Source organism: Panthera tigris, chromosome C2 (genome assembly GCF_018350195.1).
Source record: "Panthera tigris isolate Pti1 chromosome C2, P.tigris_Pti1_mat1.1, whole genome shotgun sequence".
In the NCBI taxonomy this organism is placed as follows: Eukaryota; Metazoa; Chordata; class Mammalia; order Carnivora; family Felidae; genus Panthera; species Panthera tigris.
Window position 1 is genome coordinate 47,471,266 of NC_056668.1, and position 21,836 is coordinate 47,493,101.

Below are 21,836 nucleotides of genomic sequence, written 5' to 3' on the forward strand. Positions count from 1 at the left end.
AAAAGCTCTGTGTCCATTCCTTGGCATAAAAGCAAGGGAAGCTGGAGAGTTGAGTAAGGAAAGTATGAAATAGCCAGTATAAATAAACGCTGGCCCTGGGGCTGAGTGCAACAAGATGTACAGCATAGAGAATGGCATTCAGAAATAAGGCTTTTCTGTATGAAAACCAGCCATCGTAAGGGATGTAAGATGTAAAAGGTCATGTTAATATTTGCCATCAAGTCCTCATCATGAAGTTGAAACAATTTATTAAATAAGATAAAACATCTCTATGAAGACTCATTTATTTCTGTATCGTGGAGGGTGAGGTTTTATCTCTTCCCCTGGAGCAAGTGTAGAAATAGTCACCCTGCTCATCTCCACGGGTCCTGAAACTGTTTCAGCAACCAATGAGTTGTTCACTGAGGTCTCCTGCTTTGATGTCTGTAAAAGGAGTTTGCTACCTAAGTTCAGAGAGACTGTGTACTTTTCATGTTCTTTAAAACATGACATGGTAGGTTTTCGTGTCTACTAAAAAGATAGTGAGAAAACCAAAATTGCATTTTGAGGCCTAGTTCAAAGCTGGTAAATTATCAAAGAAAATTGCTGCGCATTATAACTTGTGTTTTTGTGTTTTTTTTAACTCAATTTTATTTATTTATTTTTTTTAGAGAGAGAGTGTGAGCAGGGGAGAGGGACAGAGCTGGGGGGGTGGGGGGAGAGAGAGAGCAAGAGGGAGAATCTTAAGTAGGCCCCACATTCAGCATGGAGCCCAATGGGGGACTCAATCCCATGACCCTGGGATCATGACCTAAGCAGAAATCAAGAGTCGGACACTCAACTGACTGACCCACAAGCCATGGCACAGGCACACCTGTGTTGCTATTATTAAGAACCAGAAATGGTTGTACTTCTCCTGAGTAAATAATTGTTTTGTTATTGTTACTGTTTTAGCCTATGGCTATTGTGAATACTGTGAGTGAAAAGGTCTCCTTTTTCATATTAGCTCCTAGAAACTTAGAATCAAATTTGTGCTCAGTCAATAGCAAATACACAGGTCATTATAGCATTTTTATTATACCTCTTGATTGATTTCAGGTCTAATACTTATTTTTCTCATGTTCGCTCCCACTTCCAATTTATACTGCCTTACCTTTTGTAACCTTGTAAACTGGCTTAAATCTTTTCTAGAATAAGATGGACCACAGTGGACCAGGTATTTTTTAAAACTAAAGAGATTGGGCAGAGAGGGAAGGAGAGAACCAAGGGGAAAAAAAAAAAACAAACAAACAGCAGACAAACTATACTGATGTCGGCAACTTAACCTCCCTAAATCTCAGCCTCCTTATCTGTAAAATACTGACCTCCAGAATTTCTGTGGGGCTCAAAATTATTTTTAGATACCGATTGTGAACATGCCTCATAGATGACAGAGCTCTGTACAGCTTTATTGTGATTATTTTAAAGCCATTATTAATTAAGGCAATTATGTAGTCCCAAGCTGTTGACCTAATCCTCGTTTCCAATCAGTAAAAGGACCTTCACTAGGAAGTGTCAATTCTGAGAACAGAGCCCAGGCTCTTCTGAGTCTTCTTGGGGTCTCCTCCAGTGAGAGGAAATAGCTTCTCTTCAAGGATGGCTCTGAAACCTCTAAGCCTGACAGAGTTCCGTACCTGAGCCCTTCATTCAAGGGACCAGAAAACTTAGATCAAGGCCTGGAAAATTCTGGCCAGCAAATCCTGTTTACCACAGTGTCTCAGCATCCTCTGGGATGGTTTGTGTGGGCATCTGCACAAAACTCCACAGTACAGGTCCCACCACTGCATATGTGTTCTCTTTTAGATTTGGGGACCCCAAGAGTGCCCCATCTCCCACTTAAAAACTTATAGAACCATCATCTCATTGCTGACTTAATCCCAAAATGAGAACATTATGGCATGGAGAGATTTATGGAATGGAGGGCATAGGGACCGCTATTGGTGATCACTGCCTCGCCATTGTTATTAATGAGCTTGTTAGACATAGATCTGCTTTCAAGCAAACTGAGGCAGGAAAAAGACAGAAACACAGCCCAAATGATCCATTCTTGTCAGAGGATAAAGTAGATTATTAAAGTAGATTCTGGGTAGGTAAAGCTTCCCATAGATCCTCGTCAGCATCATAATCAAGGCCAGACTCTCCAGCGTGGCAGAGAACAGGCAGTGCACTCTAGAGGACAAGAGAGCCTGAGCTATCTGGGTAGCAGTGCTCGCTCTCTTGCACGGTGGCTGAGGGGTCTGGGCAAGAACCCACACCTTGCCAAACCCTGGCTCTGAAAAATGGAGATTCTGATGGTCAGGTTAAACTGTACATGTAAATCTGGGCCCAGCCTCCTTTTAGAGCTTCATTTCCCCCAGTACCCCTGTGTGTACCTTACCCAGAAGGACCTCCTCCAGCCCCCTCCTCTCTGTGACTTTGCACATGTTCTGGAATGCTCTTCCTTTTCTGGTCTGTGCATTGAACTCCTACTTTTCCACATTCAGATGAGATTCACTTCTTTCTGAATACCTTCCCCAATATGCACCAGCAAATCCTCACATGAACAGGATGTAGAGCTCCGTCCTCCTTGTCCTCCTACTGCTGTATACTCTGCATTGCATTTTCATTGTTTATATAAGATATACTATTGGGTATTACGTTTATTTCAATTAAAGAACAAAAGAAATTCCGATTTATCTTAAAAAGACAATAATAGCCTATGGTAGAGAGGCTGTTAATGTTTTTTACAACTGTAAACACCATTAGAAATTGTATGTTATGAAAGACCAGCCAAGACAGCTAAATGCGTATTTTTTATTGAGGTGTAATTTACACTCACTGAAGTACTCAGATCTTAAAGTGTCCTGTTCAATCAGTTTTGACCAAGACCTCGTACACTTAAGTCACACGTGAAAATTCCCTGAGGGCCCTTTCTAGTCAGTACTCCACCCCATCCTATCACATAGAAACAACCACTGATCTGATTTCTGTCATTCTATGTTAATGTTGCCTACTCTGGAAGTTCACATAAATGGAATCACACAGGACGTACTTTGTTGTATCCTGCTTCTTTCACTCAGTAATGCTTTTGAGACTCATCCCTGTTGTCGGCATTTATCAGTAGTCCATTGCTTTCATTGTTCAGTAGTATTCCATCATATAAATGTACCAAAAATTTATTTAAATGTTTCCTGTTGGTGGCATCTATCACGGTGTGTTTTTTCTTTTAATTTTTAAATTACCATACAGTAAAATTAGCCTTTTTTTCTTTTGGCATACAAGTCTATGAATTTTAACACACATATAGACTTGTGTTACCACCACCACAATCAATATGCAGATATTCTGTCACCTTAGAAAACTTCCTAGCGCTATTCCTTTATAGTCCCATATCCCCCAACCCCAGGTCCCTAATGACTTCATATATGGTCTCCATCACTAGAGCATCACATTGCATTTTAATTGCTTATCCATGTCTGTTGTTCTCCCTATATGGTCAACTTCTCAGAATAAAGACGATATCTTATTCATCTTGTCTCCTCTAAGCTTAGCACAGTAGCTAGTACATAGCAGGTGCTCATTAAATTTTTGAAGGATGAATGGCTTAATGCCCATGTAGCTGCATAATGAATCCTTCCGTAACTCTTAGGAGGGAAGGAAAATAGGAAGCTGAAGAAAACCAATATTAACTTCATTCTTTTAAAGCAAATCTTAGTGTGAAAAAGAATCACTTTTTTCACAGAAATAGTGATTTTATGATTTTAAGAAATTCTAAAAAGTGCTGTCTGGTGATTGCCCCTTGAGAGAATACATTGAGTCACACAAAATGAGTAATCTCCCGTAAAATGAGTTCAGCAAATGTTTAATTGTACTAAAAATATTACTGCTGGTAAGTTTGAACATGGAAATTAAAAGGAAAAAGTTAAGCATGTTTCTTTGTCTATTACCTATTTCTATATACCAGAAGTCTAAAATTCTCCCCCAGAGTTTCTAATATATTTTCCAGGTATTCTTAGCTCTATAAGGATCCTACAATATATTTAGTGAAACTCAATATTCACACTGTTACTTTTGACTGGGGTTTCAGTTTCCATATTTTTCCCTAAACCAGTGTCATCTTTATCTAAAATTTGTTTTACTAAAGCCATTAATATTGCAAGTGATACTTGGTCCTTGTAGCTAGTGCCTTCCCTAGAGCATATTTAGTTCTTTTCAGCTTCAACTTTTCCTTTTTTTTCCCTTCAGTGCTTCTTGGTGTTTCCTTTTTCATTAATCACAATACTGAAATGACTCTCTATATATCCTTCTTATCCTCTTAGTTTCACCCATCAGGACATTATCTCTTACAAATTGAGCCCTTTGCCAGTTTCATGTCACATTTCTTTAAGCAAATAAATGTTCTCCATATGCTTAGAAAATACTCCTGAGCCCCGTAGCCTATTACCTCTTTTAAAACAGAAATGGGGAAACAGCTGTTTCTCAATTCCTATAAAGTATGTCCTGTTTTATAGATCATGCTGAGCAGCTCTATTTTGATGTCTGCAATATTACTTGGTCCTTGAAATTGTGAATTTCCTGGACCTGAATTTTCCCTCTCACATTTGGGAAAGGAAGATTAATTCTGCTAGTTGTTTCATTGTGTTATACAGGCCATGAGGTCTTCTCTGTCATTTATTTTGGTAGCTACTGAAGATCTCATATAGAATAAATGCCTTCTTCCTAATACCACAACAAAGTTTTGAACTGTTAAGATTGATATTATGTGGTCATCTCATTCAGTGTTTCAGCATATGTTGACTGAATATATCCGCAGATTCTATTCTACATGCAGAGCAAGCAAGGATGAAAGGACATCCTGCTGTCAATCAGGTAGCCCACAGTCTAGTAGGGAGGACAGATGCAATGTGATGATTGTTCCCATCAAGGTATACCTGAGCTGTAACTACTTAAAGGAGGAGTTGACAAACTATGGCCTGGAATGGCTTCCTGTTTTTATATATAAAGTTTTGTTGTAACATAAGCATGCCTACTCATATACATATTTTCAATGGATGCTTTCATGATTCAGAGTGTAGTCGTGACAGAGATCATATGACCCACAAGCCTAAAGTATGAACTACCTTTTCCTGTAATAAAAAATTTGCCAACTCCTGGCTTAGAAGAAGGAACATCAAGAAAGTGTATGGGTGCAAAGAATCAGGTCATGGTGAACACCTTGGAGGATGCTAGCATTTTAAGGGCTAGGTACAAGAAGAGAGTGCATGAAGAGATGGGCTGAGAACCAAACCATAGTATGCCAGAAAACAAAACAGTGTCAAAAAGTTGAAAGCTAACATCAGTGTCAAATGCCTCAGCAGAATCAAGTAAAATGATGGTTATGATGACCATTTTATGAGAGCTTATTTGTATGCCAGACTGTGTGCTAAGCACTTTACGTTCATTATGTCAGGACTCCATGTAACAATCCTAAAAGGTAGGCACCCTTAATATCCCCACTTTATAGATGAGGAAACTAAGGCACAGAATGAACAAGTAACTTTTCTAAGGCCACACAGCTTTAAATGGCAGAGGTAAGATTCTACTCCAGGGTGCCAGATTCTAGAGAGCCTGTAATTTTAATCCCTGTGCCATATCAGTTTGACAGTTAGAAAATCATTGGTGTCCCTAGCAATAATAATTTCAGTGGCATGATACAGGTGGAAGATAGCTTCAAATAAGGGACAGTGTTTACCATGGGCTGTGCATCATTTTAAGTGTTTTACACTAATTCATTTAATCCTCTCAACAACTTTATTTTATATATAAGGAAACAACAGTACAAAAATGTGAATTAACATGCCCAAAGACAAGAGGCTGTTGGGTTACAAAGGTGTGATGTGACATTCTGGAGAGAAACAGCTGACCCTGTATCCTTACTGACCTCCCATTCATCCTTGGCCCTTTCTCAGTGCTCTCAGGCTTTGGCCTGAATCTGGAGCTCCCTCTCTTGGTACTCCCTGCACCCGAATAGGATGGCAATTTAGGAAAACAGAACAAAAGAAGAAAGCTTAGTTTGTTTTGTTAAATAATATTATGGTGTCATACCCACAGAAGATTCACAAACAGATCAATAGAACTAGACCCTTGCATATGTAAGATTTATATTATGATTAAAGATAAATACTATAACAAGACAGTGAGGAAGGGAAGAATCATTCAGGATGATATTAGGACAATTGATTAAAGATTTGAAAAGACACTTGGAGTTTCACTTTATATTATACAACAAAAATCTACTCCATAGTATATAAATTAAATGCATTAAAAAAAAAAGATTAAGCCATACAAAAAGATTAGATCAAAGTATGTACTTTGAGGTGAGGAGAACTTTTCAAAGCATAAGCTCAATGAAAAAATATGACATATTTGATCTCATTTAAGACATCTGTAGATCAAAAATAATTTTAGAGGCGCCTGGGTGGCTCAGTTGGTTCAGCGTCTGACTTTCAATTTCAGCTCAGGTCGTGAGATCAGGTCCCATGTCGGGCTCCATGCGGGGTGTGGAGCCTGCTTAAGATTCTCTCCCTCTCTCTCTCCCTGCCCCTCCCCCACTTGCATGCATGAGTGTTCTCTCTATAAAAAAATTATAATTTTAAAAATTAAAAGATGAGACAATCTGGAATCACAATTAAGATGGCAGAGGAGGAGAATCCTGAGCTCACTTCTTTCCATGTACACACCAAGGTTCCTACTACATATAGAGTGACTCTCTGAGAACACCCTGAAGACAAGCAGAATAGCTCTTCCACAGCTTAACTTATAAAGAAAAAGCCACATTGACAAATAGGAGTGGCAGTAACATGTTCTGGTCAAGACCCATAACGTTGATATAGTGACTCACAAGCTGGAGGGATATCACAGGCATGATGGAGGTTCTCCCTGGGGAGCAAGGGGTTCAAGCCCCACGCTGGCTACCCACCCCCTGCCTTGAGGACCTGCACTGGGAAGATGAGCCCCCATAACATCTAGTTTTGAAAAAAAAAATAAGACTTACCTCTGGAAGAACTAGAGGGCCATAGAAAACCAAAACTCTTTTTCTTATAGGGTCTGTGCACAAACTCACTCGACCTAAGACCCATATCAGAGGCAGCAATTTGATAAGCACCTGGCACATAAATGAAGGAGATTTTTTGACTAATTTTAGAGTGTGTGCCAGAGGAGGAGGGATCTGTAGGAACTTTCTCTGTGAAGAGAAGCACTGGCTGGCACGATTTTTCTTGCCCTTCTTCTGCCTAGCTGGCCTGACACTGGTAGATGCTCATTCTGACACTCTCTATCTACATTGCTAGCATCACTTGTCCTGCCCTGGCATTTCCCTGCAGACCTGCCCTACTCAACCCACCCACTCTAGCAGATACCCCTCCAAAACAGCTCCTGCCCTACCACACCCAGCAGTGGTCATGGCCAGACTGGCACCCTGCCAAAGCAGCTTCTACCCCACCACACTCTCTGGGTGGCCTCACCCAACACTGGTTTCCCCCACAAAGGGGTGGGTACCCAGGCTGGTGGCCTAGCCACAACAGGAGGGCACATGCAGCCCACATGAGACACCCCTAGAGTGCCTAGTTTTGGTGACCAGAGGCCAGGGATTGTGCTTCCAGGCCCCACAAGACATTCTGCATAAGGCCACTCCGTCAAGACCAAGAGACATCGCTGATCAACCTAATATGTAGAAAGAGAGAGTCAGGCAAAATAAGGAAACAAAGGAACTTGTTCCAAAAAAGAATAAGACAAAACCTCAGATAAAGAACTAAGTGAAGCAGAGATAAGCAATCTACATGATAAAGAGTCTAAAGTAATGGTCATATACATTCTGTCTCAGCTCGGGAAAAGAACAGATGAGCATAGTGAGAACTTCAACAGAGATAGAAAATATTTTAACAATCAGAGGCAAAGACTACAATAACTGAAATGAAAAATACACCAGAGAGAAATGGCAGCAGATTAAAGGATGCACAAGAATGGATCAGTGACCTGGAAGAGGGTAGTGGAAATAATCCAAGCTGAACAACAGAAAGAAAAGGATTTTTTAAAATGAGGATATTTTAAGAGACCCTTGGGACAACATCAAACATGCTAACATTCACATGATAGGAGTCCCAGAAAGAGAAGAGAGAGAGAAAGGAACAGAAAACTTATGTGAAGAAATAATAGCTGAAAAAGTAACTAACCTGGGGACGGAAACAGACATTCCGGTCCAAGAAGTACAGAGCCTCAAACAAGATGAACTGAAAGAGTTTCATCAAGGCAAATCCTAACTAAGATGTCAAAAATTAAAGATAAGGAGAGAATCCTAAAAACAGCAAGAGAGAAACAACTAGTTACAAGGGAATACCATAAGACTATCAGCTGATTTTTCAGCAGAAGCTTTGCAGGACAGAAAGGAGTGGCATGATATACTCAAAGGGCTGAAAAGAAAAAGCCTACAACCAGGAATACTGTGCCTGGCAAGGTTATCATTCAGAATTGAAGGAGAGGTAAAGAGTTTCCAGACAAACAAAAGTTAAAGGAGTTCATCACCACTAAACCAGCTTTATAAGAAATGCTAAAGGGACTTCCTTAAGTGGAAAAGAAAAGACCATAACTAGAAGTAGGAAAATTATGAAAGAAAAAAATCTCACTGGTAAAAGCAAACATATGGTAAAGGTAGTGGATCAAGCACTTATAAAACTAGTGTGAAGGTTAAAAGACCAAAATCAGGGGCACATGGGCAGCTCAGTTGGTTAAGCATCTGACTCTTCATTTTGGCTCAGGTCATAACTCACAGTTCATAAAATCAAGCCCTGCATTGGTTCTGTGGTTAGGATTGTCTCTCTGCTCCTCCCCTGCTCTCATTCTCTCAGAATAAATAAATGAATATTTTTTTAAAAGACAAAAATCATAAAATCCACTGTATCTAAAATAATTACCTAATGGTACATAAAATCTCTTAAAAAGATGTGACATCAAATGATGATGTCACATATTTTTAAAAAATATGACATCAAAAACAAAAAACGGGGGGTAGAGGGATGCAGTGCTTTAAGAAGGTGTTCGATCTTAGCCAACTGTCAACTTAAAATAAATAAAATAGACTGCTATATACATACATTGTTATATATGTATCTTATGGTGACCACAAACCAAAAATCTGGAATAGATATGCACACACACAAAAAAAAAACACACAGAAAGGAATCCAAACTTAACACTAAAGAGAGTCATGAAATCACAAGGGAAGAAAGCAAGAGAAGAAGAAAGGAACAGAAGAACTATAAAAACAACCGGGAAACAATTAACAAAATGGCAGTAAGTACATACCTGTCAATAATTACTTGAAGCATGAATGGACTAAGTGCTTCAATCAAAAGACATAGTATGTCTGAATGGATTTTTAAAAACCATCAATGTGCTGCCCATGGGGGACTCACTTCAGACCTAAAGATACATACATAATTAAAGTGAAGGGATGGAAAAACATATGCCATGCAAATGGAAATAAAAATAAAGCTGGGGTAGCAGTACATGTTTCAGACAAAACAAACTTTAAAACAAAGACTGTAACAAGAGACAAAGAAGGGCATTACATAATGATAACGGGATAAAAGGATATAACAATTGCAAATTTCTATGCCCCTAACATAGGTAAATATAACAGACATGAAAAAGGAAATTTACAGTGCTACAATAATAGTAGGGAACTTTAACACCCCCCTTATATCAATGGATAGATCATTCAGACAGAAAATTAATAAGGATATAGAGGCTTTAATTGACACATTAGACCAGATGGACAAAATAGATATCTACAAATCATTTCATCCAAAAACAGCAGAACACACATTCTTTTCAAGGACACATGGAACATTCTCCAGGATAGGTCACAAGTTAGGGCACAAAACAAGTCTTAATAAATTAAGAAGATTGAAATCCTATCAAGTATTTTTTCTGACCACAATAATATGAAACTAGAAATCAATTGCAAGGGAAAAAACACATAAAACACAACATATAGAGGCTGAACAATATGCTACTAAACAACTGATGGGTCAATAAAAACTCAGAGGAAATAAAAAAAAATAACTTGAGACAAATTAAAATGGAAATATAATATTCTAAAATCTGTAGGACACAGAAGATAAACTTAGAAGATAAACTTCTAAGATGGAAGTTTATACCAACACAAGCCTACCTCAAGAAACAAGAAAAATCTAAAACAATCTAACCTTACACCTAAATGAACTAGAAAAAGAACAAACAAAACTGAAAGTTAGTAGAAGGAAGGGAATAAAAATCAGGACAGAAATGAATGAAATATAAACAAACAACCAAAAAAATCCATGAAACTGGTCATTTGAAAGGATATGCAAGATTGATAAACCTTTTGACTCCTCAAGAAAATCAGACTCATCAAGAAAAAAAGAGGGCCCAAGTTAATAAAATCAGAAATGAAACAAGAGTTAATACCTATTCTTCTCAACCTATTCCAAAAAATCAAAGAGAAGGAATGCTTCCAAATTCGTTCTACAAGGCCAGCACTACCCTGATAACAAAACTAGACAGACACTATGAAAAAAAAGAAATTACAGGCCAATATCCTTGGTGAACAAAGAAGCAAAATCCTCAACAAAATATTAGCGAATCTAATTCAACAATGCATCGAAAGGATCATACACCATGATCAAGTAAGATTTATTCTAGGGATGCAGGGATGGTTCAATATCTATAAATCAATCAACATGTTACACCAGATTCACAAAGTAAAAGATAAAAATCCTATCATCACCTCAAAAGATCCAGAAAAAACATTTGACAAAGTTCAACATTTATTTACAAACTCAATAAAGTATAGAGAGAGCATACCTCAACATAATAAAGGCCATATAGAAAAGAACCCACAGCTAACATCATACTCAGTAGTGAGAAGTAGAAAGCTTTTCTTCCAAGATCAGGATCAAGATATAGACGCTTACTCTCACCACTTTTGCTCAACATAGTACTGGAAGTCCTAGCCACACCAATCAAACAAGAAAAAGAAATGAAAGGCATCTAAATTAGTAAGAAAAAAATAAAACTGTCACTATTTGTAGATGACACCTCACATATAGAAACACCTCACACACACACACACACACAAAAACTACACACTAACAATGAACTACCAAAAAAGAGAAATAAATAAAACAATCACATTTACAATTCATAAAAAATATCTAGGAATAAGTTTAACCAAGGAGGTGAAATTTTCAAGTGTATTCTGAAAGCCATAGGACATTGATGAAAGAAATTGAAGATGACACAAATGAGTGGAAAGAAATACTGTGCTCGTGGATTAGAAAAATTAATGTTGTTAAAATATCCTTACTACACAGAGCACTCTATAGATTCAGTGCAGCCCTTATCAAAAGACAATAGCATTTTTCACAGAACTAGAACAAGAGACCTCGAATAAGCCAAAGCAATCCTGAGAAAGAAGAACGAAGCAGGAGGTATCATGCTTCCAGATTTCAAAGCATACTTTAAAGCTATCACAATCAAAACAGTATGGCACAAAACACACATAAATCAATGGAATAGAATAGAGACCCCAGAAATGAAACCATTAAACAAAGCATATATAGTAGAGAAAAGGCAGTCTCTTTAATAAATGATATTGGGAAAACTGGACAGCTACATGCAAAAAAATGAAACTGGATCACTTTCTTACACAATATACAAAAATAAACTCAGAATTGTTTAAAGATCTCAATGTACAACCTGAAACCATAAAACTCTTAAAGAAAACGTAAGCAGTAAATATATAAAGAACTCATACTAGAAAACACCCCAAAAAATGACTAATTCAATTTGAAAATAAGTTGAGGGCCTGAATTCACATTTTTTCAAAGAAGATATGCAGATGGCCAACAGACACCTGAAAGTATGCTTGCCATCACTAATCATCATGAAAATGCACATCAAAACTATAATGAGATACCATCTCACACCCATCAAAATGGCCTGTATCAAAAAGAGAAGATATAACAAGTGTTGGCAAAGATGTGGAGAAAAGAGAACCCCCCATGCCCTGTTGGTGAGAATGTAAATTGGTGCAGCCACTATGGAAAACAGTATGGAGATTCCTCAAAAATTAAAAAAAAAAAAAAATGCCATATGATCTAGTAACTCCTCTTCTGCCTGTTTAGTCAAAGAGAACAAAAATAGCAATTTGAAAAGACATATGCACCCTTATGTATATCACAGCATTGTTTACAAAAGGTATGGAAGCAACCTAAGTGTCTATTATTAAGTGAATGGGTAAAGAAGGTGTGGTATACATATACAAAGTGGAATATTATTAAGCCATAAAAAAGATCTTGCCAACATAGTTGGAGGTAAAGGGTATTGTGCTAAGTGAAATAAGTCAGAGACAGAAAAATACCATATGATTTCACTTGTATGTGGAATTTATAAAACAAAACAAATTAATAAAACAAGCTCATAGATGCAGAGAACAAACTGGTGGTTGCCAGAGGGAGGGGGTTGGGGGATGGGTGAGGTAGGTAAAAGGGATTAAGAAGTACAAACTTTCAGTTATAAAATAAAAAGTCACAGACATGTAAAGTACAGCATAGGGAATATAATCAATAATATTTTGGTAACTTTGTATGGTATCGATGGTAACTAGCTTAATCATGGTGATCATTTCATAATGTATATAAAGGCCAAGTCACTATGTTGCACACCTAAAATTAGTTTAATACTGTATGTCAACTATACTTCAATTGTAAAAAAAAGATATAACACCTTTAAAAACTAACCCCAACATTAAAAGACTTATACAAATTGATAAGGAAAACATCAAAACCCTTCTTGACAAATAAATAAAGGTTAAAACTATTCAACTCATATAAGAAATATACATGGATTATAAAAAGAGTAAAATATGCCCTCAGTCATAACCAAATGAATGCAAATTAAACTGCAATATCATTTTTACCTATTGGCAATATTTAAAAATTCAGTACTTGCTGGAGTGCGATGAAACGAGATTTTTTAAAATAGATGTTGGGACACCTGGGTGGCTCAGTCGGTTGAGCGTCCGACTTCAGCTCAGGTCACGATCTCGCGGTCCGTGAGTTCGAGCCCTGCGTCGGGCTCTGGGCTGATGGCTCGGAGCCTGGAGCCTGCTTCCGATTCTGTGTCTCCCTCTCTCTCTGCCCCTCCCCCGTTCATGCTCTGTCTCTCTCTGTCTCAAAAATAAATAAAACCTTAAAAAAAAAATTAAAAAAATAAATAAATAGATGTTGATGACTTAAAAATTGACCCAAAACCTTCTGGAAAACAGTTAAGACCCTTAAAAAACATGCATACCTTTTACAATGTAATTTCCCTTCTAGAAATCTATTCTAACTAGGAATACAAAAAAATCTAATCAGAAATACGTAAAATCTTAAAAATATATTGCAAAGGCAAAATATTGGAAATAATCTAAGTAATGATAGAATAACAAAGTGTAGGCAAACAAATGTTTGTTATATAGGCAATAAAAAATGTTTTTCAAGACTACTGACATGGGAAACTGCTCATGATATAATATTGGTGGCTCAGTTGATTGATTCTTGATTTCGGCTCAGATCGTGATCCCAGGCTTGTGGTATTGAGCCCCATGCTAAGCATGGAGGCTGCCTAAGATTCTCTAACCCTCTCCTTCTCCTTCCCTCCCCCCTCTCTCTTTCTCTCTCTAAAATAATTTTTTAAAAAGACACAGTACCTATATAAGATATGTAATTCCAGATATGTAAACTTGTGTGCATGTGTGTGTATATACATACGTATACCCATATACACACCGAGACAGAACAAAAGGTAGAAGTGAATGTTTCAAAATCATAGTAGTGGATCTTTTGTTCTAGTGATGCCATCTTTTTATAGTGGTACCAGATTTTCTGAAATCTCCACAGTTAGTCTCTATTATTTTTATAACAAGGAAAGGGGTAAAAAAAATTTTTAATATTGACTTCATCAAATTGGTAGTATAGAATTGACAAAATCAAGTCGTGCTTTAGCCTATTTTATTTATTCACCCCACAAGACGGTTACATCTCAGTTTTGTCCCAGACTGTCATGTAAAACCTCAGAATTATGGTTCTTAAGAATCATGCCAGATACAAATCCTTCTGTATATTTCCCATGTAGTTGTAGTTCTCATATAAATTAATATCCTTAAGTCTACTTTACCAGTAGGAAACTACAAGGATGATGCAAATAAATTTCCTTATTCTAAACTACCCAAAAAGGCAGATAATTTCTGGCTTTCTCCATTGAAAAGCTGGGTAAGAAAGTTAAGCGTTCTGAAGCAGGTCACGTGAACATTACACCCACCTTTAATGATTCACAAGATGTATATTAAGAGCATACATTAAGTAATCTAATAGGTACTTGAAGTCTCTAAAGGCTATAGGGTAGTCTTTACAGAAACAGTGTGCTTTTTACATTGTAACATTTCTCTTTCTTGGGATCACACTTTATAATGAGGGCGAGTGGGTAGCAGGTCTAGCAGCAGCCTCATAGGCTTTTTCCTTATGAAATTTCTGTTCAGGGGACATGATGTAACTCACATACCCATATAACAAGCCATGTTCACCTATATTTTTTTAAATGTTACCCTATCCCTCTATACTTCAACATTCTACCTCACTCTGGAAATTTTGACATGTCCAGGGTATATAGCATTCGTAATAGAAATTGGCCTGAACCAGAGGAGAATCATAAATCACAGCAGTATGACTTCATCAGTCTACAAATGAGAAAACTGGCATAAAGTAAGTGATTTTCCCAAGATCACAAAAGTTGGAACTAGAGTGTAAGCTTTCTAGGACCTCTTCCATCACTCCTTTACAGTGATGCTTCCCAAAATGTGCAGTGCACTGTTCTGGGAGCTATTAACAGTTGTGCTGCAAAGACAGAGTTCAGGGGTGAAATAAGCCTAAGGATGACCTCATTTCCATTCCCACACTTGGAGAATAGTAATGCATACTAATATATTAAAGAATCCCTGCAATAAGACAGATACTGAACCAGAAGGGAAGTGGGAAAGAAAAGCATAAACCAGAAGTAGCCTAGGCAAACCAGGATATATTTTCTCCCCAGCTCAAATGTAGGCTAGAAGCAGAGATGGTGAGGGAAAGTTACTGACAGATAATCTGTACTTATTGGGTATTTCTGGTATTGGTTTTATTTTGGAGAAGGGGAGCTGCTCACTACATGCCTCAGCTTCTGCCCCAGTTAGATGAGTGTGTGCAAATTTTACAAACAGAAAACATTATGTTAAACTGGGCTTTACCCACAAAGTCCCATGGAATCCAATACCCTACTTAGAGACTAGTACCACCAGAGAGCTTCTAAGTTTGCTTTTCAAGTTAGAGGAGCAGTATTGCATAAGGAGCAGACTCTGAATTTAGGACTGCCTAGATCCAAATCCTGGCTCTGTCTTTAACCTTGGGCAAGTGCCTCAGTTTCCACCTCTGTAAAAGAGATGATAATAACAGCACCCATCCCATAAGGTTGATATGCAGATTCAATGAGTTAATGTTTGTAGAGCATTTACAGCAGTGTCTTGCACAAAATAAGGACTATGTAAGAGTTCCTTTATTATTAGCTTCTATTCCAGGAACTGAGGATTTATATAACAGTGCTTCCCAATGTATCAAACATGCTCATCCAATAAACGTAATAATTCTATTAAGACCCAGAATGCCACTGCCAGTACCCATGGTTCTACTTACCTAACTCTGGCTACAAAAGTTGACCAGAAAAAGATTAAATTGAAATTACTCATAGTTTGAAAACCACCCCCCAAACATATAAGTGTACTAACATTTAAATTAGAAGAAAGATGGAGCTCTAACATTCAAGACTAACATTAGGTCATCTTGCGCAAGCTGACTTAACTAGTTTTTTCCTTAAGTTAAAAGAAAATGAGATTTTTTAAATGCCTTATTGATGGACAGACAACAGGCAAGTAGCTATTCTGCCTGCAGAGTTGTCCTCTGATATCTGCATAATCTTCACTGCGTTTTTGTAATTTAAAGGTAGGAAAGGTCCTGTGGCATCCTGATTTTTTACCGTAAAGGTCCCTTTCTCTGTCACTGTGGCCAGGCTTCAGTCTGAGAGTTCACACAAAAGGTCAAGTTCTGGTGGCTCTGAATGCTTTGCGCCTGATGTGGGCTGGTGGTTACTGAGGAAACCTGTGTGCAGAAGGGAGGGCAGGGGAGGGGAGGGGAGGGGAGAGGAGAGAAGGGAAGGGAAGGGAAGGGAAGGGAAGGGAAGGGAAGGGAAGGGAAGGGAAGGGAAGGGAAGGGAAGGGAAGGGAAGGGAGAGGAAGGAGGGGAGGGGAGGGAGGGGAGGAGAAGGGAAGGGGAAGAAGGGGAGGGGAGGGGGGAGGCGAGGGAAGGCTTACTAACCTGGACCAGTAAAAATTTTTTTTTAATTTTTTTTTTTAACATTTATTTATTTTTGAGACAGAGAGAGACAGAGCATGAATGGGGGAGGGTCAGAGAGAGGGAGACACAGAATCTGAAACAGGCTCCAGGCTCTGAGCTTTCAGCACAGAGCCTGACGCGGGGCTTGAACCCACGGACCGTGAGATCATGACCTGAGCTGAAGTCGGCCGCTTAACCGACTGAGCCACCCAGGCGCCCCTGGACCAGTAAAAATTTTTAAAAATAACCTTTAAAATTTAGTTCTGCTGACATGGAAATGGTAACAGAAACTTGGTAACATTTAAGATCTCCACAAAGAGAAAGTGAAACATTTTTTTCTTATACATTTTTGAGAGGACCTTATTGGTCTTAGTAATTTTCTTTCAGGGTACAGTACTTTTTCTCTACTTTTTCTTTCAGAGTTTCAGAACCCATTAAGCGACTCTGGTTCAGAGTTTTGCAAACCATGTCATTCCAAATTTTCTAACTCTAAAATTTTCTGTGTGAACTGGCAACATATTTTGCAAGCAGAGCTTGGATCTGTTGCTAGGGACATCTTCAGCTATGAAAACAATACATTACTGGAATGTAGAGGAGGCTTGTAGCAGTTGCCACCAGAGATGGCAAAATGAAAGGGGAAAAGGGACCCCCCTCCCACATTCCTCCTTCCAGTGCAGAATGACAAGAAAACTTCTGATAGAGCCAACTCACAGGGACTTACATTTAGAAACATTTGTTTCTAAACATTTGTGGAATCTTTTGGAGAGAAGGAAAAGAACCTGAGAGAAGAAAAGGGTAAATCGTGGCCAGCTTCTTGCAGTATAGAAAGTGAGAAGGCAAAAAGGGAAAGACGGTAGCTAGGAAAAACAGAACGAAACTGGAGAGGCATATGGCAGGTAAAACATAAAGCCAGTACAGACCTGTGGGAGACTTTGAGCGGGCCAGTGTCCCTGCCCCTGGACCTGGGACTGGATGGCCAGAAAAGACCAGGACACTAAAGGCTGAACCTGCCGGAGCTTCTCTGAGCAGCCCCTCCCAAAGCCACCAAGGGCCCTGGATTGGGCGCCACAGACTTGGGTTTCCTGCTCCTTCTGCAGCCTACCACTGAATTCTTCATTTCTGTTCTCCTTTGCCCCACATTTTCCTTTCTCAGTTAAAATTGCAACTACTTGCTAGATTAGAGCCCTAAAATAGTCTTGTTTTTACTTTCAGAGGATGAATTTTGGAGGACAGGGGTAAGATTTTGATAGAAAAGCAGAGATAACAAGGACAAAGGGAGGGCTAGCATTCTGGACAGTTGGAGTAAATGAGGGATACACTTACAGACAGTGTAATTATTTTCTGGTGTGGCCTCCTTGATGATAAGTACTTATTTTTCAGGCATGAGTAATTATTTTGAAAAGTATACAAAGCAATAAAGGATGGAGCATGACGACTGTTGGTATAAGTGGAGTCAGAATTGAGAGCCCCTTCTTTCATTGGATGTGCTTTTCACTGTTTGTCCTTCCCTTCCCCTCCCCTCCTCTTCTCTCCCCCTCACCTCCCCTGGCTTCTGTTTTGCCAGTATGGCCTTTAGGGCCTTCATTGAGTTCTCTCTTCACAGGGTCATGTTCTTTGGATGTGGGAATTGTGTTCTTTCTCAGTGATGCTGGTGGGAGTCCCTTAATGAGCTGGGAACAAGGTTCTTGAAGAATAGTTCCCAGTCCTCCTTCTCCTGGCCAAATAAAACATTCTGGCTCTTAGGGATGAGTAATTTTAGCAAAACACTTTAGACTGTTGAAGTACAGCTGTGCCTCCAGCATTAGTTGTCAGCATGTATAGTTAGATTTCCCAGAGAACAGCTGACCCCTCTAGAAATATAGAGCACCCCCTCAAACAAGTGAAATTAAACTAAATTAAACAAGATGGATTTTTAAAAACTGAGTCACAACATAGTGATAAAAGGAACAATTCAACCAATAAGAAGCTGTAACGATTCTAAATTTGCACGCACCTAATATACTTATGAGATGTGTAAATAAAAATTGGTAGAATAGCTAGAAAACATGGACTAATTCAAAATAAGAGTGGGAGATGTTAATGCATATGTCAGTCATTGATAAATAAGACATAAAAATTTCTACACATAGAGGCACCTGGGTGGCTCAGTCGGTTAAGAATCCGACTTCGGCTCAGGTCATGATCTCATGGTTTATGAGTTCAAGCCCCACATCAGGATCTCTGCTGAGCCCGCTTCTTCAGATCCTCTGTCCCCGCCTCTCTCTGCCCCTCCCCCACTCACAGTCTGTCTGTCTGTCTCTCTGTCTCAAAGTAAATAAATAAACTTAAGAAAAATATATTTAAAAAATTTATACACATATAACGGATTTAAAAAACATAATTAACTTAAAAAAAACATAAGTAACAAGTTTATCTATGATCATATGTAGAACTCTGTACCTAATAATTAGAAATTATACATTTTATTCAAAAACACTGACACATTTTTTAATTGCTTACGGACTAGGCCAGGGCCTGGCAAACTGTGGCCTATGAACCCAATTCAGCCAGGATGTGTTTCTGTAAATACAGTTCATCAGAACACAGCCATGCCCATTCATTTATACAGTGTCTAGGGCTGCTTTTGCACAACAGCGATTTGAGTAGTTACTCACAGAGAGCTTATGGCTCTCCAGACACTCCACCTATTTGCTATATGGCTCTTTACCTAAAAAGTTCGCTGGTCCCTGTGCTAGAAAATAAAGGAAGTCTTAATAAATATCAAATAATTAATATGCAAACCACTTTTCTAACCACAATACTGAAAAAAGATAACGAAAAAAATCTGTTTGGGAAATTTAAAAATACACTTCCAGATAACTCATCAACGAAAAATCGTTGTGGAACTTTAAAACTATTTAGAATTAAGTGATTATGAAAATGCTATAACATTAAAACCTATGGTATTCAACTTCAGTTATATTTAGAAAATATATATAGCCTAATGCTTACATCAGAAAAAGAAAAACTTAGTGGGCTAGCTATCCAGGTACAAAAGTGAGAAAATTAGTAAAGTAAACCCAAAGTAAGTAAAGAACATTAGTGTGGTAAAAATCAGAAATATAATAGAAAACATCTATAAATACAGAACCTGGTTGTTATTGTTTTTTAAAGACCTCTCCAAAGTTGAACAAGAAAAAATAAGGTACAAATAAAAAAAAAAAAGGGAGAAACGAAAAAGGAAACATAGCTACATACAGTGATCAAGTCCAATAAATTTGATCAGTTGGGTAAAATCCCCAATTACCTAGAAAAATGTCACTTACCAATAGAAAAAGGGCGCCTGGGTGGCTCAGCTGGTTGAGCATCTGACTTTTGATTTCAGTTCAGGTCATGATCCCAGAGTTGTGGGATTAAGCCCCACATTAGGCTCTGCGCTGAGCGAGGAGCCTGCTTGAGATTCTTTCTCTCTCCCTCTCCCCCTCTGCCCCGCTTACACTCTCTCTGTGTCTCAAAAATAAGTAACTAACTAACTTGAGGCGCCTGGGTGGCTCAGTCAGTTGAGCGTCCAACTTCGGCTCAGATCATGATCTCATGGTTGGTGAGTTCAAGCCCCACCTCAGGCTTGCTGCTGTCAGTGCAGAGCCCCCTTGAGATCTTCGGTCCCTGTCTCTCTGCTCCTTCCCCTTCTGTCTCTCAAAAACAAATAAACATTTAAAAAAACACAATAAACTCTTAGTAATCAAGGAATAGAAGGAAACATCATTAAACTGTAAGCAGCATCTTTTCAGGCAAAATCACCGTGGCTGTTAAAATCATGGACTCTTGGATTTAAATCCCAGCTCTGTCACAATATTAGTTGTGTGACATTGCATAAGTGTTACATATTGTTTAATGAAAGTTAGGGTCTATTATTTTTTAAAGTTGGGTTGCTTGAAGATTAATTTACATTTAGTATAATTACCCTTTTTGTGTGCAGTTCAATGAATTTTGACAGATGAATACAGTTGTGTAACCACCAACACAGTTAAGATACATTTCTGTCATCCCTGAGAAGTCTTCCATATCTGTCCCCAGTAACTACTCATTTGGTTTTTGTCCCTATAATTTGCCTTTTCCAGAATGTTAAATAAATGGAATCACACATTATGTATCCTCTTGAATCTTGTGTGTCTTTAACTTAGCATCATGCCTTTGAAATTTATCCATTACTGTTGTGTGTTTTAGTAGTTTGTTTTGTTGAGAAACTGAGAACTAGTGGAGTTCAGCAGGTTATGAGCCAGTGCACATCAAGGTTTTTATGAGACCTGAGATTTTTTTTTTAATATTTATTTTTGAGAGAGAGAGGGAGAGAGAGCATGAGCTGGGGTGGGGCAGAGAGAGAGGGGAAGAGAGGATCCAAAGAAGGCTCTATACTGACAGCAGAGAGCCTGATGCCAGGTTCGAACTCATGAACTGTGAGATCATGACCTGAGCCAAAGTCAGACACTTAACTGACTGAGCCACCAAGGCACCCCGTGAGACCTGAGCTTTTCAATATAAGGGGCCCTCTCTTAGAAAAAGAATATAAAATTACTGATATAAAATTAGGCATGAAAGTAGTTGTTTTAAATAAGAAATAACAACAGTACTGCTGTAAACACAAGAATTCTGAAAGTTTTTATTTTACTCATCCCCATAAAATAAGAACAAAATATATATGGTTTCTTGAAAACTATATAAAATGTACCATCTACTGTGTTCCTACAGGAAAGGCCTTTCATTTTGAATAGACAAAAATGGGAACCTAATTCTCTTAGAGTTTTATATTTTTGATGATTGGAAGGATTTTCCACTGACTAGTTTTTTGTTTCATACATCCCATACCTGGTTTCTCCTCTACTTTCCCTATAGTTCTAGGGAAGGGTGCTACAGGTGTGTTTGTGCCATGGTCTACAATCTCTGAGGGAAAGAGAAAATATGTACAACTTTCTAATTTTGCATACCCTTTTTGCCTTGGGTTGGAAAGGGACAGTATACTTGACTCCTGTATTGGAAGAATTCAACCAGTTCCATCTAGTGATATCTTTTTTTCTTCCTTCCTTCCTTCCTTCCTTCCTTCCTTCCTTCCTTCCTTCCTTCCTTTCTCTTTCTTTCTTTCTTTCTTTCTTTCTTTCTTTCTTTCTTTCTTCCTTTCTTTTTCTTTCTTTCTTTCTTTCTCTTTCTTTCTTTCTCTTTCTTTCTTTCTTTCTTTCTCTTCCTTCCTTCCTTCCTTCCTTCCTTCCTTCCTTCCTTTCTTTTTTCTTTCTTTCTTTCTTTCTTTCTTTCTTTCTTTCTTTCTTTCTTTCTTTATTTCTTTCTTTCTCTTCCTTCCTTTCTCTTTCTTTCTTTCTTTCTTTC

At 38.2% G+C, this 21,836-nt stretch overlaps 1 protein-coding gene across 3 annotated transcripts in view; it reads left to right on the plus strand.

Annotated features, from left to right (window-relative positions):
* CMSS1 (cms1 ribosomal small subunit homolog) overlaps positions 1-21,836 on the plus strand; it is a 381,170-nt gene that overhangs the window by 318,862 nt on the left and 40,472 nt on the right. The window contains exon 1 of one of the 3 annotated variants that reach the window (XM_042999027.1): positions 16,066-16,088. The exons of the other annotated variants lie outside the window; for them this stretch is intronic. The gene's annotated coding sequence lies outside the window, so the exon portion shown is untranslated. Of the gene's footprint in view, positions 1-16,065; positions 16,089-21,836 lie in introns of those variants that run through there. 3 annotated transcript variants of the gene reach the window in all.